General features: G+C 43.1%; 1 protein-coding gene across 1 annotated transcript in view; it reads right to left on the bottom strand.

The window, feature by feature from the left end:
- The window catches only part of STK39 (serine/threonine kinase 39), a 410,115-nt gene that overhangs the window by 94,309 nt on the left and 295,357 nt on the right, over nucleotides 1–20,449 (bottom strand). The gene's annotated exons all lie outside the window — the stretch shown is intronic.

Raw genomic sequence — 20,449 nt, 5'->3', positions numbered from 1 at the left:
CAATAGGAATCCTGCCCCCATATCGCGCTCCCCACCACGTGAAATCCCCAGGGATGCGAGGCGTTTTTATGGAAAAACAGCCTTGCATCCCTTTGGGGATGAAGGATCGCAGAGTTTCTCCGATTGCTTTCAATGGGGTGAGCGCAGTGGAGGTATCAGTGCAGTGACTGGCACAGGGCGGAAACATCAGTGTAGCGACTGGTACAGGGAGGAGTCAGTTGTGTAGTGACTGGTACAGCATAGAGACATCGGTGTAGTGACTGGCACAGTGATGGAGGTTTCAGTGTAGTGACTGGCATAGGGTGGAGGTATCAGTGTAGTGAGTGGTACAGCATAGAGACATCAGTGCAGTGATTGGCACAGGGAGGAGTCATTTGTGTAGTGACTGATACAGCATAGAGATATGGGTAGTGACTGGCACAGTGATGGAAGTTTCAGTGTAGTGACTGGCATTGGGTGGAGGTATCAGTGTAGTGACTGGTACAGCATAGAGACATCAGTGCAGTGACTGGCACAGTGGTGGAGGCATCAGTGTAGTGGCTAGTACAGCGTAGAGACATCAGTGCAGTGACTGGCACAGTGGTGGAGGTTTCAGTGTAGTGACTGGCACAGGATGGAAGCATCAGTGTAGTGACTGGTACAGCGTAGAGACATCAGTGCAATGACTGGCATAGGATGGAGACACTTCAGTGCAGTGACTGGCACAGGTTGGAGGCATTAGGCCTCACGTCCACGGGGACAGATCCGCAGCGGGTCACCCGCACGCGTGATCCGCACCCCATAGGGATGCATTGGACACCCGCAGGTAATTTTCCCTTGAGGCGCGGATTGCGTGTGCGGGAAAACACCCGCAGCATGCTCCATTTTAGTGCGGGTCTCCCGCAGGAACAGCTCTCGCAGGCTTCTATTGCAGCCTATGTAAGCCGTCCAGTTCTGCGGCACACCCACAGCTGAATTCCTGCTCTCCGGCACGGGAGCGCAGGAGAGCGGGAGTTTTAAAAAAAATGGAATGCATGGTGCATGCGCGCTGCATGCTGCCGACTAGAGATGAGCGAACCTACTCGTTTCGAGTAATTACTCGATCGAGCACCGCGACTTTCGAGTACTTCAGTACTCGGGTGAAAAGATTCGGGGGGCACCGGGGGGCAGAGGGAGGCGTGGCGGAGCGGGGGGTAGCAGCGGGGAACAGGGGGGAGCCCTCTCTCTCTCCCTCTCCCCCCCACTCCCCGCTGCAACCCCCCACTCACCCACGGCGCCCCCCGAATCTTTTCGCCCGAGTATGGAAGTACTCGAAAATCGCGGTGCTCGGGCGAAAAAGGGGCGTGGCTCAGTAGGTTCACTCATCTCTACTGCCGACGTGCCGAGCACATGCGCCGGGCTGAAGAAAGAAGATCCGGCCGCAATGGAGGGCAGATCCGCAGCATCCGGACAGGTAAGTAATGCTTACTTTTTAGCCTCATGTCCGTGGGAAAGGAGGGACCCGCTGCAGGATTCTGCATGAAGAATCCGCGGCGGGCCTGATTTTCCCCGTGGACATGAGGCTTTAGTGTAGTGACTGGTACAGCGTAGAGACATCAGTGTAGTGACTAGGTCGATGACTGCTCAAACCTCGCACATGCACACTGTGGGGGATGCTCTGCTTTGAACTTTAGTTTAAGCTGCAGCCACTCCCAGTCCCACACCTGCCATTATAAGAGAGCTGATATGCCATGCAAGGAGGTGAGATCCTGTGATTTTAATTAATTGTCTTAAAGGGGTTGTCCCGCGCCGAAACTGTTTTTTTTTTTTTTCAACCCCCCCCCCCCCCTGTTCGGCGCGAGACAACCCCGATGCAGGGACTTAAAAAAAAAAAACTGCACAGCGCTTACCTGAATCCCCGCGCTCCGGTGACTTCTTACTTACCTGATGAAGATGGCCGCGGGGATCTTCTCACTCGGTGGACCGCAGGGCTTCTGTGCGGTCCATTGCCGATTCCAGCCTCCTGATTGGCTGGAATCGGCACGTGACGGGGCGGAGCTACACGGTGCCGGCATCCAGCACGAGCAGCCCCATTGAAAAAAGAAGAAGACTGGGACTGCGCAAGCGCGGCTAATTTGGCCATTAGACGGCGAAAATTAGTCAGCTCCATGGAAACGAGGACGCTAGCAACGGAGCAGGTAAGTGAAAAACTTCTTATAACTTCTGTATGGCTCATAATTAATGCACAATGTACATTACAAAGTGCATTAATATGGCCATACAGAAGTGTATAGACCCACTTGCTGCCGCGGGACAACCCCTTTAATTGTTTGTTGTGATTGCTTTGTGCAATGTACTCATGTGGAGCTAGCTTGACAAAGACTCCATAAGGAGTTGAAACATTGCTGCTCTGCTTTTTATGGATCAATAAAGCTAAACTTTTTTTGGATAATGGTTGTGCTGCTCGACCTATGCTTTATCTGGATGAATTTTGCAGTCCTAGAGTCAGGACTTTTTGAGTTCTGCACATACCAGCTCCACACCTCAAACCTATTGGTGTATTCCAGAGGAGTGCTGCTGCATCCACATTTTGTTGTTTGATCAGTGTAGTGATTGGCACAGTGATGGAGGTTTCAGTATAGTGACTGGCACAGGGTGGAGGCATCAGTGTAGAGACATCAGTGCAGTGGCTGGCACAGGGTGGAGGCATCAGTGTAGTGACTGGTACAGCGTAGAGACATCAGTGCAGTGGCTGGCAAAGTGGTGGAGGTTTCAGTGTAGTGACTGGTACAGCGTAGAGACATCAGTGCAGTGGCTGGCACAGTGGTGGAGGTTTCAGTGTAGTGACTGGTACAGCGTAGAGACATCAGTGCAGTGGCTGGCACAGGGTGGAGACATCAGTGTAGTGACTGGTACAGCGTAGAGACATCAGTGCAGTGGCTGGCACAGGGTGGAGGCATCAGTGTAGTGACTGGTACAGCGTAGAGACATAAGTGCAGTGACTGCTTCAAAGAAAACTTGCTGCAACAGCACTTCCAGAAAATAACCACTTCTTCTGGGAGGTGAAAATAGTCATGCAAAGCTCAAGGGTCCAGACCTGACTGCAAAGTCCAGTAGAATGATCCCAAATGTAAGATGAATGATAAGCAGCATACCGAGTTTCTTAGTAAAAGCAATCTGCATCCATGGGGATGCTCCTTTATTCAACTCCACAATCCAATGATTCGACCCCATTAGGGGTCTTTGTCAAGCTTAGCGTTTTATTGAACAAAACAGGGTAGCGCAGGGTAGGTTTGTTTAGTTTTTAACCCTACCAACTTCATTTTTCATAAGCATATTTAATTTATTGTATTGTAATACTGACTTTTTCTATATTTTATTCTTTATTATCCATTTTTCTACTATCTGTTCCTTCTTTTTTGCCACCTGCAACTCTTTACATCCTTGATTGTCTAAGAACTAATGGCACCACATTTTATCCCTCCTGTTTATATCTAGTCTCTTTGTGCTTGAGAAAGGAGCCGCGCGAGCTCCGAAACGCGCTGTACTACTCTGTTCTGTTCAATAAAACACTATTTCACGTCACCATTGATGGTTCGTCTACCTCATTCTAGGGGATGAAACCACACTAGACCTTCTGTTTGGTCTCATGAAAGGTGGTTCTTTCTGAAGTTATCCTGAGTGCAGGACAAGATAAAATGAAAGAAATTTGTTATGGATTAGCATGTGTAAGGACTAATAATAAGCAAATTTTGGAAAAGTTCGCTGAACTTTTACAAAAAGTTTACTTTGGTCTGAATTCATATGAACTATACTGGAAGTTCACCAAAACCTTCTAATAGATAGTGTATAACACTAAGAGCCATAAAGCCCTTCATAATACTCTGAAAGTGTTATGCAAGCATTTTATGGCTCGTAGACAGCGTTATACATCAGGGTTCAAGACTAGAATTGAGTAAACTGAGCCAGTAGACCCCAGTTGTGGGTAGAACTTTGCTAAAAGCTCCGTTTAGGCTTTTGACGAACCGAAGTTTAGCAAAGTGCGACCTATAACAGAGTTCTACTGGTTCAGTTCGCTCAACACTAGTAAAGCCTACAGGTTTTAAATCCAAGGTGTGAAATGTAAGTCTCTCACACAGTAGTCACCGAAGGCTCCATGTGTTATAATTGGTCTTATGTAACTATTGTACTAAAAATCTACAGGCACACCATGTGCTCCCGTATGGTACTCCGTAGGGAGCTTCACAACGGATCTGCTTTGTAAGGAAAAACAAAAGTAGCTGGTTAAGAACAAAAACTAACATCTAAAATATGGTATGTGCATAAATAATGTAGCAGTTTTCACTTCACTTTTCCAAAATCTGTTTTACTGTCTGTTTATGCCGTAGTATAAAATGTGCAACGGATAAGTTGTTACATAATGTATCACTGTAAATGCTGTTCTTATGTACGGAAACAAATCTGCAAGCTTCAGTAAAGTGGTAAGAGTAATATATGTAACACGTTGGAGAGGTATTACTGAGCATTAGAGTGGGGGGTTTGCTTTCAATAATAATATATTATTAGTTACATAAAGTGATCCGAACACTCCGAAATTTAAGGGAACAGTAAGACACCTTCAGCTTAATAAAAATATTAACCCCCTTAAAATTGGAAATATTTGTCCTTATGTATAAAATTGTTCAAAGTTGTTCAACAGCATAAATAAAACTCTTCAGTCATGAAACAAGAAGTCAATTTTGTAATATGAACCTTATATCTATTTTGCACAATTTTCTGGTTCTCTAAATGAAGCCAGTACATAGACTGAATCACTATTTTATTCGGTCAGGAGAGGTAACATCACTCCTTAGGGAGAGCACCAAGGAGGTGAGTCAGGAGACTTATAAGGCTATTCCTGCTCCTCTGGGTAATATGCAAATAAGGCATATGGAACATATCTCTGCAGTGCCACCTATTGGATGGCAGTATTTCTTTAAGTCAATGCTTGACCCTTTATACAGGTCTGTAGACACCTTCTCATAGCGTGTTAGAACACACTGAAACTGATCCATAGGAAACTTGCTCACTTGACCTTACACTGTTCTCCAGGGTCAAGAGTCTAATTATCCATACAGGGAAGCACCAATCATGAAAGGGCTAGTGTGTGTTCATAAATTAATATATATTAGTGTTTCTTCACATTTTGCACTACTGATTTAGTTACAGCAGCAGGAAAATAGAACCCTCTGGCCAAACAGATTCCTTCTAATGACAGAATTTATTGGCGCCAAACAGAACCTGCTGACTATAATGGAGATTGCTTGGTTTCTGTCCTGGTGTCCAGCATTTTCCCGGCAAAAAAGTGCAGTATGATGCACTATTTTGTCCAATATTTTCACAGAAATCAGAAATGGAGACTCTGAACAGCACCTTCAATGCAGATGTGAACACAGCCTAAGGCCTCGTTCACACAAGCACCGTTTTGCACGTGCGTATGTGCGCCCAAAACAGCGCTGCACGGATGTGCAAAAAAACCACATGAATGAAGCTGCATACCCATTGCTTTCAATGGGGACACCGCTGTTGCCGGTGGCCCCATTGAAAACGATGGGGTGCCGGCAACAACTGCAATGATTTTCGAGGAAGGGCTTTAGGCTGCCTGTCCACGGCCGTGACGGAATATTCTGCTAGCAATATTCTGCTACGGGGAAGGAAGGGGGAGCACTGACAGTTCTCTGGGATGAGCCTATCTAATAGATAGGCTCACTGCGGAGAATCGCAGCATGCTGCGATTTTAATCCCACAAGTGGGGAATCGCTATGATTCTCCACTCATGGACGTCGGGCTACGCTTTCCATAGTTAGCCTATGGAAAGCGCTCACTGCGTTACCCGTGGACGGATTATCGCCGTCAGGGCTCGGCGCGTCTAGGCGCTAGGCTCGCTAGCACTGTACTGAAGCTCGTGGGGAGTAAAGAATTCCCTACTACAGCTGTGACAATTGTGGCAGAGGATTGTGATGTTCTCCCATTGCTTTCTATGGGGCCAATGCTGCTGCCGGCAGCCCAATTAAAAGCAAAGGAATGCTGGCAACCCCTGCAATGATTTTTGGAGAAGGGCTTTAAATATAAGTGTAAAAAAATAAAATATATATATATATATATATATATATATATATATATATACACACACACTCACTTCTACTCTGCTGTCGGGCTCAGCGCGTCTAGCCGCTTGGCTTACCAGCACAGTACCAAAGCTCTTTCAGCAGGCGGGCATTTAAAATCCTTGCCTCCAGAAAGGGCTGCGTCTGATTGGCTGAGCGCTCAGCCACTCATAGGCAGCATTCAGCCATTCATTGAATGACAGCTGAGCGCTGCCTGTGATTGGTCAGGGATTCTTTACTCCCCGCGGTGAGTCCCCTTGTCACTGAACCCTGTAACAATGCTGTCATAGTGTTTAATGATGAGAGGACTCTCCTCGGGGAATATCTGCGTGCAGCACGGACCTATACGGTGCACGCATGTCCAATCTTTTACAGGTGTGCGAATTTGCACACCTGTAAGACACAGATATGTGAACACACCATAGGGAACCAATGGTTCTAATAGACGCATGGTTTTGTGCGCATATATGCGTGCACAAATACACGCTCATGTGAACGAGACCTTAAAGTAATTACACTCTTCAACATTGAAATTGCAACACCAAGATGGAAAAGTCCCAAGGTTATGTAAATTGAGAAAGCTGAAGGTGTTGCTAAGATATGCAAATGATCAAATTTTCAAACCCAGGGCTTCCAAACTGTGGCATGTGGGAGGGGCTTTAATGTCATCAAAGCCAGATTGAAAGCAAGTCTTTTCAGTCAAACCAAACCTCAAAAATTGGATAAAATCTGATTTTGCGATGCTTCCTGGTCACTAACGTGCCAATTGTTGCCACTTGTTGTCAACTGAGAGGGACAGAACCCTTGAACTGGAAAGACCTTGGTTCATTACTACTGCATGTCACTACGTACATTGACCGAGATGTACAATGTTGCATACCCCTGCGATTGGGACAACAAAAGCATGCTGGAATAACTACAAGACATGCACAGAGACAAACCTCTGCCTGAACACATCACCAGAATAGAAGAATGATGCGTAGTGTTCCATTCTGTATGGCAAGTGGAGTTGGATGTTGCATCCTAACCTAGGACGTCAAACCGTGTCTACACAAACCATCAGAAGGCGCTTGCATGACTGAGCTATGAGCCAGACATCCAGTGACGGGTCTTCCATTGACCTCACATCATTGCTCTTAAAGATTAGCATGGTTTTGTCTTGGATGCAATGACAGCCAGAAATTCACCTGGAGACTGTATGAGCAATGCCATAAAGAGGCCTTCATGAGGGAATGCCACACCGGTCTTACTCCTGGGATTATGGTGTGTGATGGCATTATGTACGGTAGCTGGACCCTTTTTGCTTTCACTCCAGGTACACTAATAGCTTAGTGTTATGTTGATTTGGTCGTGGAACCAAAGTGTCCCAGGAGCCGTTTTTCAACAGGACAACGCCAGTCTACATGTTGCTTATGTAACTGTGAACATCCTGTGTGGCCTAAACAAGCAACCATGGCCAGCGGCGTCTCCATAGAGCACATCTGAAACAGCAATTGCAAAGAGAGCTGCCAGCCGTGCGTCTTGATGATTTACGTGCCCAAGTATATTTAGTGTAGCAGAACATTATTCAGGCAACCATTAATAACCTCACTTATAGCAAGCTAAGGAGTGTATTTCTGCATGCAGTGCTCATACTCGATACCAAATAAATTGAGATGTTTTGAATATTTTGTTTACAGTTTTTATAATTTGCATATCATTAACATGTCTGCGATTTACATAATTTCATGACTTTTCCTTCTTGGTATTGCACTTTCATAGTTGAAGAGTGCATATATTCAGTTTGAAGAAATGCCCAAAATGATATCAAATTCAGTACACAGGTAGGGCATTAGGTTTTATTGTGGTCCCAGTAATAATAGGTGACCCCTATATTGGCCCCAGTGGTAATAGGTAATCCCTATATTGGCTATATTGGCCCCTAGTAGTAATAGGTGACCCCAATAGTGGCCCCAGTAGTAATAGATGACCCCCACAGTGGCCGCAGTAGTAATAGGTGACCCCCACAGTAGCCCCAGGAGTGATAGATGACCCCCACAGTATCCTCAGTAGTGATAGGTGACCTCCCAGAGTGGCCTCAGTAGTGATAGATGACCCCTATTGCGGCCCCAGTAGTGATAGGTGACCCCTATTGCAGCCCCAGTAGTGATAGGTGACCCCTATTGCGGCCCCACTAGTAATAAGTGACCCCTATTGCCACGACAGTAGTAATAGGTGACCCCTATTGTGGCCCAGTAGTGATAGGTAACCCCTATATTGGCCCCAGTAGTAATAGTTGACCCCTATATTGGCCCCAGTAGTACTAAGTGACCCCCAAAGTGGCCCCAGTAGTACTAGGTGACCCCTACAGTGGTCCCAGTAGTAATAGGTGACCCCCACAGTCACCCCAGTAGTGATACATGACCCCCATATTGGCCCCAGCAGTGATAGGTGACCCCCCACATTGGCCCCAGTAATGATAGGTGACCCCTATTGCGGCCCTAGTAGTAATAGATGACCCCTATTGCAGCCCCAGTAGTGATAGGTGACCCCTATTGCGGCCCCAGTAGTGATAGGTAACCTGTATTGTGGCCCCAGTAGTAATAGATGACCCCTATTGCGGCCCCAATAGTGATAGGTGACTCCTATTGCGGCCCCAGTAGTAATAGGTGATCCCTATTGCAGCCCCAGTAGTATTAACCCCTTCAGTAGCAATATTGGCCTCAGTAGTATTAACCCCCTCAGTAGCAATATTAACCCCTGTAGTATTAATCCCCTCAGTAATATCAGCCCCAGTAATATTAACCCCCTCAGTAATATTAACCCCATAGTAGCCACAGAAATATTAAACCCACAGTAATAATTCTAACCCCCTCAGTAGCCCTAGTAATAATATTAACCCCCTCAGTAATAACCCCTCAGTAATATTAACCCACAGTAATAATAATATTAACCCCCTCAGTGAAATTAACCCGCTAGGTAATATTAACCCACTTAGTAGCCACAGTAATAATATTAACCCCCTCAATATAACCCCTCAGTAATATTAACCCCCTCAGTAGCTCCAAGTAATAATAGCCCCCCAACCCATATACTTACCTCCTCCTTGCAGTCAGCGCCGCTCCTCCTCTCCTGAACGCTGACATTAGTGTGTGAGCGAGGAACGTTTCTTCCCCTAACCTCTCCTGCAGAACTAAGGAGGAGAGGATTCAGGGGAGGAGGATCCTGGCTTCACACTGACGTCAGAGTGTGCATCGGGATCAGCAGCACTGTTTGATTACCAGCAGGGAGCTGCGATACCCTGCCTGTAATCACTACAGTGGTGAGCAGGCGTCGGCATGCATGCCCCCTCTGGCATGCGTGCCTCAGGTTCGCCACCACAGACCCTCGGTTGGAGCCCCTGACTGCCGTTCAAGGAGCACCAAGGGCTCCATGGAGCACAGTTTGGGAACCGCTGCTCTAAGCCCCTATTTATCAAAAACATTAATAACTAGGACGTGGAAACAGCAATAGAAAGTCAGTTATTGCGCCTTTCCTCCCCATTAGACTAAGTATCCTTATGCTGCTTCTTCCTGAAAAAGCTTGATGTTACCATTTTAATATAGTAAATTTATCACTTAAAAATATGAGATACGAGGGAGTTAGGAGTTGGAGTCTGGGAAAATTGAGGAGTCAGAGTGATATGTTTGGCTTACTGATTCCACAGCCCCCCTGACGATGATGGTGGTGTAGTGTAGGGGGAAGTCTTCACAACAAACGACTTGAGCGCAAACTTGTTTCAGCCAATCTTTGAGAAACTGTCATTATTGATACTGGAACATTCAAATTGTCCATACACCCAGCAGAATGTCATCAGCTGGAGATGGTGAAGACAAGCTGCACACTGCCAGATGTGTTGATCTACAGTGTTTCCCTGAAAATAAGACCCTGCCTTATATTATTTTTTTTGCCTAAAAGAGGCACAGACTCTTATTTTCAAGGGGTGTCTTATAAACGCCTAGCAGGCGCCGTTCGGCTACCTCCCGCTGGGCTGCGGCAATCTGGCAGGCTTCCGTGTAGTCCTCAATGCCGACGGAACACCTCTTGTTGGTGACAGCTTAAATTGCAAGCCCCCCGAAAAGCAGGGTAGGGATTATTATTGGGATAGGTCCTATTTTCGGGAAACACTTTATGTGTTGTGACATTCATCTCAGTGCTCAAGCCCCACTAATGAAAATGCACATTTCATTCTGGTAACCTTCTCCAAATTCAACCCCTGGTTATGGCATTCTGTTGAGTTTCTGCCACAATACGGCCCAAAGACCAACCAACTGTGCGTAGCCCTACAATGAAACCTTTAGTGAACTGGTCCATTTGATGAAACAGCTCTTGATAGTGTCTTAGAGGCATTTTCACTCCTTCATCTTTAGCCAGACACAAAAAATGACACAAAGCAATTTCTGGGGTGTGACTATGTGTCCAAAGCCCTTTTACACGGCACGATCCTTGTTGGATCGCGGAAATCTGAGCGATGATTGGGCCATGTAAATGCCTACAGTGACTGAACAACATAGAGTAATTTATTCATCATTCGGTTTGTGCCGGCATAAAAATCAAAGAGTGATCGGCCAGTGTAAACGAGCCATCATTCATCTATAAATGATGGCCTATTTACTGTGAATGGAGACAGGCGGACCGGAGATGATTTCGGCTGGCCAACTCCATTCAGTGCACAATCCTCACTCCTGTGTAGGAGCGCTTATAATTATCGCTGGGACGGCTGTCATCTTGTGTAAAGGGCGCCCTGACTTTCTCAGACTGGTTTTCACCTTTTATCATGTTCAAGGATTAATTGATTGTCTGGAATTGCGCCTATTTGCATAACTTTTTTGTCTGAACATACCCTGAAAATTGTTACAAAATCTTCATGGTGTCTCATTTTCTCTCCACGGTGTGACATTTTCTTTACGATACAATGTATATCCCTGAATGACTAGAATGAATACATTCATTGTTCACATTACTGGCTGCGCCCAGAGAACTGGCGCTTAGCACAAAATGGAATAAAGTTTATATTACAAAGTGGCATTAAGCTCCATTGTTATATAATTAGGTATTTCAATTTCCTCCTGTTTCCTCTTTCTGCTTGCCTTCCTGTGTGAGTAGTGATGTTCCTGTCATATAGGCAGGTACAAGACACTGTCATAGCAGCTTCCTGAGCCATCACTATGGGATGAATACAGCATGGAGATTTATACAGCTCAGACTGAGTTCAACACCCGCTATAGAAATCTACATTCAGTTATCTCCCCCAGAGCCAGGATTCTATAATTCATTGAATCAGAATACCAGAGCTCCCCTATACACACATCATTAAATTAAACAGTCCTAATTCTGGACCTAAAAAAGCCAAAGAGTGGCCATTTAAATGATATTTCCATCTTAGGCTCTATTCACATTACATCCTGATATCCATCACAATTGCTGGAAAAAATAGCACAGCATGCATTGCTATTTTTTCCTGTAAAACGATGGATACTTGGACTGAAACTTGACGGAACTTATTCTAGTCAATTGGCTCGGTCAGGCGTCATCAGGACAACATGGTTCAGTGATCCAAGTTTGCCACCACACTCTCTATACACTTCAATGGAGAGCTGCTTGCTAGTCATGAACTGATTTTACATATATATGTATGTATATAAAGGTGAAAGCCCTCTAAGCGTGAAAAACTGCAAAGATCTGCGATACATGAGAGATTTCTTCTTTCAGAAACCGTATAGCCTAGGAAACTGATTTGTGTACGGAGGATACTCTAATGCTACTCTATGTGTATATACTGAAGAGAATCTAACTGACCTCTGTGTGTATATACTTAGGAGAATCTAACTGACCTCTATGTGTATATACTAAGGAGAATCTACTTCACCTCTAAATGTATATAATGAGGAGAATATAACTGACCTCTATGTGTATATACCGAGGAGAATCTACCTCACCTCTAAATGTATATAATGAGGAAAATATAACTGACCTCTGTGTGTATATACACTGAGCGGAATCTAACTGTCCTCTGTGTATATACTGAGGGGAATCTACCTCAACTCTGTGTGTATATAATGAGGAGAATCTAACTGACCTCTATGTGTATATACTGAGGAGAATCTAACTGACCTCTGTGTGCATGTACGGAGGAGAATCTACCTCACCTCTATGTTTATATACTGAGGGAGAATCTACCTCACCTCTATGTTTATATACTGAGGAGAATCTCCCTCACCTCTATGTGTATATACTGAGCAGAATCTAACTGACCTCTGAGCATATATACTGAGGAGAATATACTGAAAGGCTGTAAAGTACATAAGGAAGTGGCCATTGACTGCAGGGATTGAACATGCCTTTAAGGCTAAAAAGGGGCTGCAACCTCCAGTCTGGGGGTAAATGTGAATAAAAAAGGGACGTTACCTTTAATGGGTGGCACATTCTGCAGAGGGACATTGGTACATGCAGTCTGAGAAGAATCTGACGCTTCTCTATGTTTATACATATTTTATTCATCGGTTCCTCTGAAGTAACCATGAGTTAATAAAACTTTCTATATGAACAGATCAACACCTGTACCAAATTAACTTGGGCGAAGCTTGGCACACCAGTTTATATATATATATATATATATATACTAGCTGATATACCCGGCTTTGCCTGAGTTAATTTGGTACTGGTGTTTATCTGGTGTTCTTATGAAGTCGTGGTTACTTTAGAGATACTGAGGAAAAACATATGTTCACCATTTTGCATAGTTCTCTGCGTTACCCAGGAAACCCCACGTGGAGGCAACCATGCGACATTTCCTTTATATAAAATGACATCAGGAAGTCAGAGAATTAGATTACGTACATAAAATTTGGACACTAATTCTTTTGCGCTTAGAATTGAATAATCGAGTTGGGACCCATTACCTTTTTATACTTAGGACACAATCAATGCTTGTGCCAAATTTCATGTTTCTATAACATTGGGAAGTGAGACATTTAGATTATGTACGTAAAATTTGGATGCTAATTCTTTTGCGCATAGAACTGAATAATGGAGTTGGGACCCATTAGCTTTTCATATTTTTGACATAATCAATGCTCGTGCCAAATTTCCCGTTTCTATGACACCGGAAAGTGAGAAAATTACATTCCGCACGTAAAATTTGGACGCTAATTCTTTTGCGCATAGAATTGAATAATGGAGTTGGGACCCATTAGCTTTTCCTATTTATGACATAATCAATGCTCATGCCAAATTTCCCGTTTCTATGACACCGGAAAGTGAGAAAATTACATTCCGCACGTAAAATTTGGACGCTAATTCTTTTGCGCATAGAATTGAATAATGGAGTTGGGACCCATTAGCTTTTCCTATTTATGACATAATCAATGCTCCTGCCAAATTTCCTGTTTCTATGACACCGGAAAGTGAGAAAGATACATTCCGTACGTAAAATTTCGACGTCAATTCTTTTGCGCTAGAATTGAATAATCGAGTTGTACCTAAGAACTTTTCCTATTTATGACATAATCAATGCTCGTGCCAGATTTCACGTTTCTATGATACCGGAAAGTGAGAAAATTAGATTCCGTACGTAAAATTTGGAAGCTAATACTTTTGCGCTAGAATTGAATAATCGAGTTGGGACCCATTAACTTTTCATATTTATGACACAATCAATGCGCGTGCCAAATTTCATGTTTCTATCACATTGGGAAGTGAGAGATTTAGATTATGTACGTAAAATTTGGACGCTAATTCTTTTGTGCATAGAATTGAATAATGGAGTTGGGACCCATTAACTTTTCCTATTTATGACATAATCAATGCTCGTGCCAAATTTCCTGTTTCTATGACACCGGAAAGTGAAGAAATTACATTCCGCACGTAAAATTTGGGCGCTAATTCTTTTGAATTGAATATTCGATTTGGGACCCATTAGCTTTTCCTATTTATGACATAATTAATGCTCGTTCCAAATTTCCCGTTTCTATGACACCGGAAAGTGAAAAAATTACATTCCGCATGTAAAATTTCGACGACAATTCTTTTGCGCTAGAATTGAATAATCGAGTTGGGACCCATCAGCTTTTCCTATTTATGACATAATCAATGCTTGTGCCAAATTTCCTGTTTCTATGACACCGGAAAGTGAAGAAATTACATTCCGCACATAAAATTTGGACGCTAATTCTTTTGCGCATAGAATTGAATAATCGAGTTGGGACCCATTAGCTATTCCTATTTAGGACAAAATCAATGCTCGTGCAAAATTTCCTGTTTCTATGACACCGAAAAGTGAAGAAATTATATTCCGCACGTGAAATTTGGACGCTAATTCTTTTGCGCATAGAATTGAATATTCGAGTTGGGACCCATTAGCTTTTCCTATCTATGACATAATTAATGCTCATGCCAAATTTCCCGTTTCTATGACATCGGAAAGTGAAAAAATTACATTCCGCACGTAAAATTTCGACGCCAATTCTTTTGCGCTAGAATTGAATAATCGAGTTGGGACCCATTAGCTTTCCCTATTTTTGACATAATCAATGCTTGTGCGAAATTTCACGTTTCTATGACACCGGGAAGTGAGAGAATTAGATTCCGTACGTAAAATTTGGACGCTAATTCTTTTGCGCATAGAATTGAATAATCGAGTTTGGACCCATTAGCGTTTCCTATTTATGACATATTCAATGCTCGTGCCAAATTTTAAGTTTCTAGGACATTGGGAAGTGAGAGATTTAGATTACGTACGTAAAATTTCGACGCTAATTCTTTTGCGCTAGAATTGAATAATCGAGTTGGGTCCCAATTACTTTTCCTATTTTGGAGATAATCTATGCTTGTGCCAAATTTCATGTTTCTACGACATCGGGAAGTTGGAGAACTTTTGGCGAGTCAGTCAGTCAGTGAGTCAGTGAGTCAGTCAGTGAGTCAGTCAGTGAGTCAGTCAGTCAGTGAGTCAGTGAGGGCTTTCAGCTTTATATATATAGATATATATATATATATCAGTTAATCAATGGTGGTAAAATCACCATAAAAAATACGGACGTCCAGAAAAGAGCCATGTAATCAGCTCTCCATTGAAATGTATAGAGAATGTAGTGGTAACCTTGCATGACATTGCATACTTGCTGCTTGGCACCAATCGCCACACACTATCTTGGCATGTATGCGCGTGCAATATGTGTTAAGATAGAACGTGCTGCGGTATTTCTTGCACGCATACTTTGTGTAATTCGTGTGAGCTACAATATTACAGCTTCTGTGAGGTTGGTACAACATATTAGGCACACAAAACTGATGCGCATAATATGCTGTGGCCACACGCTCGTGTGATCCAGGCCAAATGCATACGCATTCACTATCTGAATAAAATTGCACAGCTGTTGTCTATGCTACCTACATAAAAATGTGAGGTTCTTTGGCACATTTTGATCAAGACATGCGGGCCTATCAGCTACATCTATGCGAACCTTAATGGATTGGTACTTAGCTCTAAAAGACACCTCTCTTTTGGGTCCAATTGAATGGGAAAGCTGGATACCTGGCTATATACTATCACTGAAACACCTGGAACAGATGCGTGAATGGAGTGCCCAGCACTAGTAGGCAGCTACTCCTACACAAATGCAGATGCAACAAAAACAAAATCAGCACTTTCAATGAATCAATTGAATGCAAAACAGCATGCAAGCGATGGCTGCAACAAATACAGTAACAGAAACACAAGCCTCAGCACTCATACACATTGAATATATGAATAAAATTGTATAACTGTTATTTGCACTAATTACATAAAAATTGAAAGTTCTTAGCACATATTTTGATATAAGGATGTGGGCCCAACCATCGCTAGGTACCTATCCGAAAAAGTTCGCCTGGACGTGGCCCATGGGCCCGCATGTTTTGATAAAATTATGTGCTAAGAACCTTGCCTTTTTATGTGGTTAGTATATACAACCGTTGTGCCATTTTAGTCAGACATTAAATGTGTATGAGTGCTGAGGTACATGTTTCTGCTACTGTAATTGTCGCAGCCATGGCTTATGTGCACCTTAACATTTAATTTACTTGTTGGAAGTGCTGACTTTTGCTTTTTGTATGCATTGCTCTGACAAACTGTCAGGAATTTGTTAGGAGTTACAGTACCATGACATTAGTGCAGGATTACTGGATGAACTTGTCCTTTCTTGTAGATATTGCATTTAATACAGATATTCACTGCACCAAGTGCAATTTTTTCCCCCCTTTTTAACTCTCCTTTAGCTATTTCCATCTTAGGATATTCAGATAAGATGTCATAAATGCCTGTCAAGTGCGGATCCTCCCTTTGGGAATTTCGGGTATTGGGTCAACAGGGTGACCCCCATTCCTCACTGCATTCTCTAAACACTTCATTAGAGATCTACGTGCTTAGTTTTTCCATAATTCCCAGGTGCAGCTGTCTCTCTGGTCCGGGACTTTTTCTTTTGAAGACTTATGCTCAAGATAGGTCACCAATAATTGATTGGCAGGAGTCTGTCACTTGGGATCCCCGACGATCAGCTGTTTGCAACGCCATCGTCTATGTGGAGAGTATCGGAAGCAGGTAGTGCTGTCCATATTGCATTGCATTGAAATCAACGTTGATGGTGCTCTCTACTTTTAGAACAGCTAGAGTCTCAAATGAACAGCTGATCGCCAAGGATCCCAAATGGCGGGTCCTCACCGATCAAATATTGATGACTTCTCCTCAGGATAGGCACAGTACATCTTGCAGACCCCTCAGGGGCTTGGGAGCATTCTTAGCTTTACCTTGCCTATGAGTTATTTTTTACCCCCTACAATTAGTTGCTTTGGCATTCTTTTCGGTAACAAGAAGGATCAAGTTGAATACTAGTATAAAGAGTATTTGCAATTCATATACTGTTTTTTTTTCTAACACGGAATTACCAGTAAACACTTTATAAGGTCTCTTGGATAAACGCTTAAAGTTCTTAAATTAACTTTCTTGGTTTGCTTAGTTTTGAAATATCCATTGGTTAAACATTTGAAGGTGGCTATTTCCATATGAATCACCTCTATGTATGATAACACAAAACATCATTCACTCAAAACACCTGTGATTCGTCCTGTTATCTTGTTGCCATGCCAATATCTATCCATGTGAACTCAGACTAATGAGAGGCCATTTTTGACTTATTAGTTTGAAGCATAGCGGACTGATCAAAGCCATAATCTGATTTTGGCTACTATGCCCCCCTCCCAATCTTCCATACAACTATTAAGTATAATAATCAAAAGCATCCCACATTTTTATCAATACTAAAGTACCGCAATGCTTAGAGAGCGCAAATTCCTCTTATCTGTTTAAACATGTTTGAAATCCTCTTTCGCTTCGGAAAATACAAATAGACTTGGGGATTTAATATATTCCACGGTGTATGGAGGAGCAGGCAGAAACAGGTTTTCTGAAGAATGGCAAAGAATTAACTGATCAGAATGCGTACAGGTTGGCCGGATTTCTTGCTTCGAAGTATAAAATAATGTGGTTCAAGCATGGAAAATCCGAAGATCCGTTTAGCTGTAGTACATACAGCTTTAGAAACTCATCTTTGTTGGGGGTTCAATGAATAAACATCTTTATTGATTTCCATGGTCTGGTATTGTTGCTCTGGTGCCAGTAGTCTCCTAGTTTCTGTCCTATGAATGACTAGTGACTAGTGAGGGAATTATCACTCATCACCCTGTTGTTGGCCGTATTTACAAAGAATGACTGACTGTCGGACGAATAAATCACTCAAAACAGCAAATGCTTATCTGACCTCTGCCTAAGACACCAGCTGGGTCCATAACAATCCAAACAGGAACAAATACACCTTTGTAATTACTGGAACCAAAATAAATAAATCTTGTATAGCGCCAACTTATTCCGCAGAGCTTTCAGGTAATTTATTTATTACCCCCGATCAAGCTGGGTACTCATTTTACCGATCTTGGAAGGATGGAAGGCTGAGTCAACCTTGAGCCGGCTAGCTGAACCATGCGAGGAATGAAATCACAACCTTCAGGTCGTGAGCGAGAGCCTAGGACTGCATTTCTACTGCTTTAACACTCTGTGCCACATGAGGCTTGTTAAGGCCCAGGTGATGGAAAGAATTCCTTATAAAGCACGTGGCCACTAGATAAAGTCAGCAGTATTTAGAGTGCATTGGCCCTATACGAGGTCAGGAATCGATACATATGAGCCATCCATGAACAAAGCAGACAGATACAGAGTACCGGAGGGGGTAATTTGGTGGATAGTGCCAGTCAGCTCTCTATAGAGTGGCATTAAGTTCTCCCATATGTCTATTTGTAGTGAAGTACATTTTAGCATGAAGTACTCTACCTTTTGTTTGAGCTTCTGACTCTGACTGAGCCCTAACAGGAACATTGACCTTTGGATTCATCTCACTTCTGCTGTGTCAAATCCCTTCCTAATGCAACTGTAACCCAAAGAAGCAGTTTAGAAGGCCTATAAGAGCTGCAAGAGCTAATACCTCCTTGTGTAGGGCCTCTGGGAAAAGCCAAGCGGCTTTATATAACATGCATCAGTTTATTTATACACAGTAGAAATGAGCAAACCAAACCTGTAGAACCAGAATTTGGGTCAGATTTCGCTAAAAAATCTCGGTCAGTTAGTTTCTGGCATATCAGAAGTTCCTAAAAACAAGTACTGAAAACTTTCTAAGAGGAGGATGACAGTGGTGGTGGCTCTTTAGTGGATGTGACTCAGTGGTTATGCACTGCTGCCTTACAGCGCTGGAGAAAAACTCCATGCAGATGTTGACCTCAGTCATTCTTGAACCTAGAACTCCAGCTCTGCAAGGAGCGATGCTAACCACTGAGCCACATCCACTGAAGAAGAACCGCCATAACCACCATTTCAGGGCTCCTAGAAAGTGTTCCTTTCTTGTTTTAGTCAATAGGCACCACACCTAGCAGAATTGATAGCCAACATTCCTGATGCTTACATCACTCAACATCTATCATCACAGGACTATTGAAATGTCCCTACACACATTTGTCTGAATATGATGGCAATAATCTAATTTGTATGGCTAGCTTAAAAGATTTTTTACACGAGACAATCACTGTCCATATGCCCAACTGGCGCATATGAATGACACTGAAGACTCAGTGCAACCACTATGGTTGTCATTTATGTGAATGGAGGCCATGTAATATCAAATTTCTCCTGTGACAGTGGCCACTGATGAGGGCATTGGCTACTGGACCAACAAAGAGCAGTTGAATGCTACTCAATTCTCAGTTAGAGAAGGGTCTGTCCAAATGGAATACCCCTTTATGCTTCCATATACCTTGCTAGTCAAAGGGATTAGGATCGGACAGGAAACAAATCCAGGCTGTAAACCTATTTTTTCTCTAAGATCTAATGACACTCACCGTCAGCCATGAACACCCCCCCCCCCCCCATTGGCATTACATTGCCAGCAGGTTGTAACAATTAAAATCTGATGTCTTCATTCATCTTTGATAAAGGGGGATTTATTTCTGCCAAGTTCACTACTTTTTGAACATCATTCCATGAAACTTAAGAGAAGCTTCTGTATATCAATGTTTTAAGTGCCAATAAAAGCCCCAACTATAATATTCCACAGTATGTGCTAAGTATAATACACCGCTTACACCGTCTGAGCCTCTCTACATTCCAAGCGTCTTGCATATTGTATGAAATGGACAATTTGTTTCCAAAATATGCGCCGTTGTGTGACACACTGTTCCCCCGGGACACTCGTACGAGAGCCTTGGGACAGAAACTGTTTCCTGTGATGCTAAAAAAGCTTCAGAAAATATTTCCCACAAATTGAAGTAGTTTGCCAGACAGCTGCTTAAATTTCTCATTTCTATCTTACATTAACTGTACAGGACCGGCTGGCTCCGGCAGTGGTGAGATCCATTCACACAAGCATAGGCTGAAATAAAGCAATACAGTACAAGAGGATTTGCAAAACATATTTTATGGTTTACATTCACTGATATCCCTCATTTACATAGCGAAAACTGTCAATATGAAGAAGTTTCCTTCCAAGTTTAGTCAAAATTTAACTGCAGTGACAGTGAATGTGATAACTGTTGAAATGGTATAGATCCAGTAATGGGGTCTCTCCGGCCCCTTACTGAGATTGTAATTTAAACACATCCTCTAATGGTGTAAAGATACCTGCTTTCATAATCATCTGCACCAATAATGGCTACAGACTGAAAGATATGATCATGACATGCTGAGGGTTGCACCATTCATGTCTGCTACTGCGGTCCAACAGGAGCCACTGTGGTGCTGTCCGGGTTAGGCT

This window comes from Eleutherodactylus coqui, chromosome 8, assembly GCF_035609145.1.
Source record: "Eleutherodactylus coqui strain aEleCoq1 chromosome 8, aEleCoq1.hap1, whole genome shotgun sequence".
NCBI lineage: Eukaryota > Metazoa > Chordata > Amphibia > Anura > Eleutherodactylidae > Eleutherodactylus > Eleutherodactylus coqui.
Note: the sequence above shows the minus strand (reverse complement) of the source record. Positions and strands in the feature narration are given on the sequence as shown.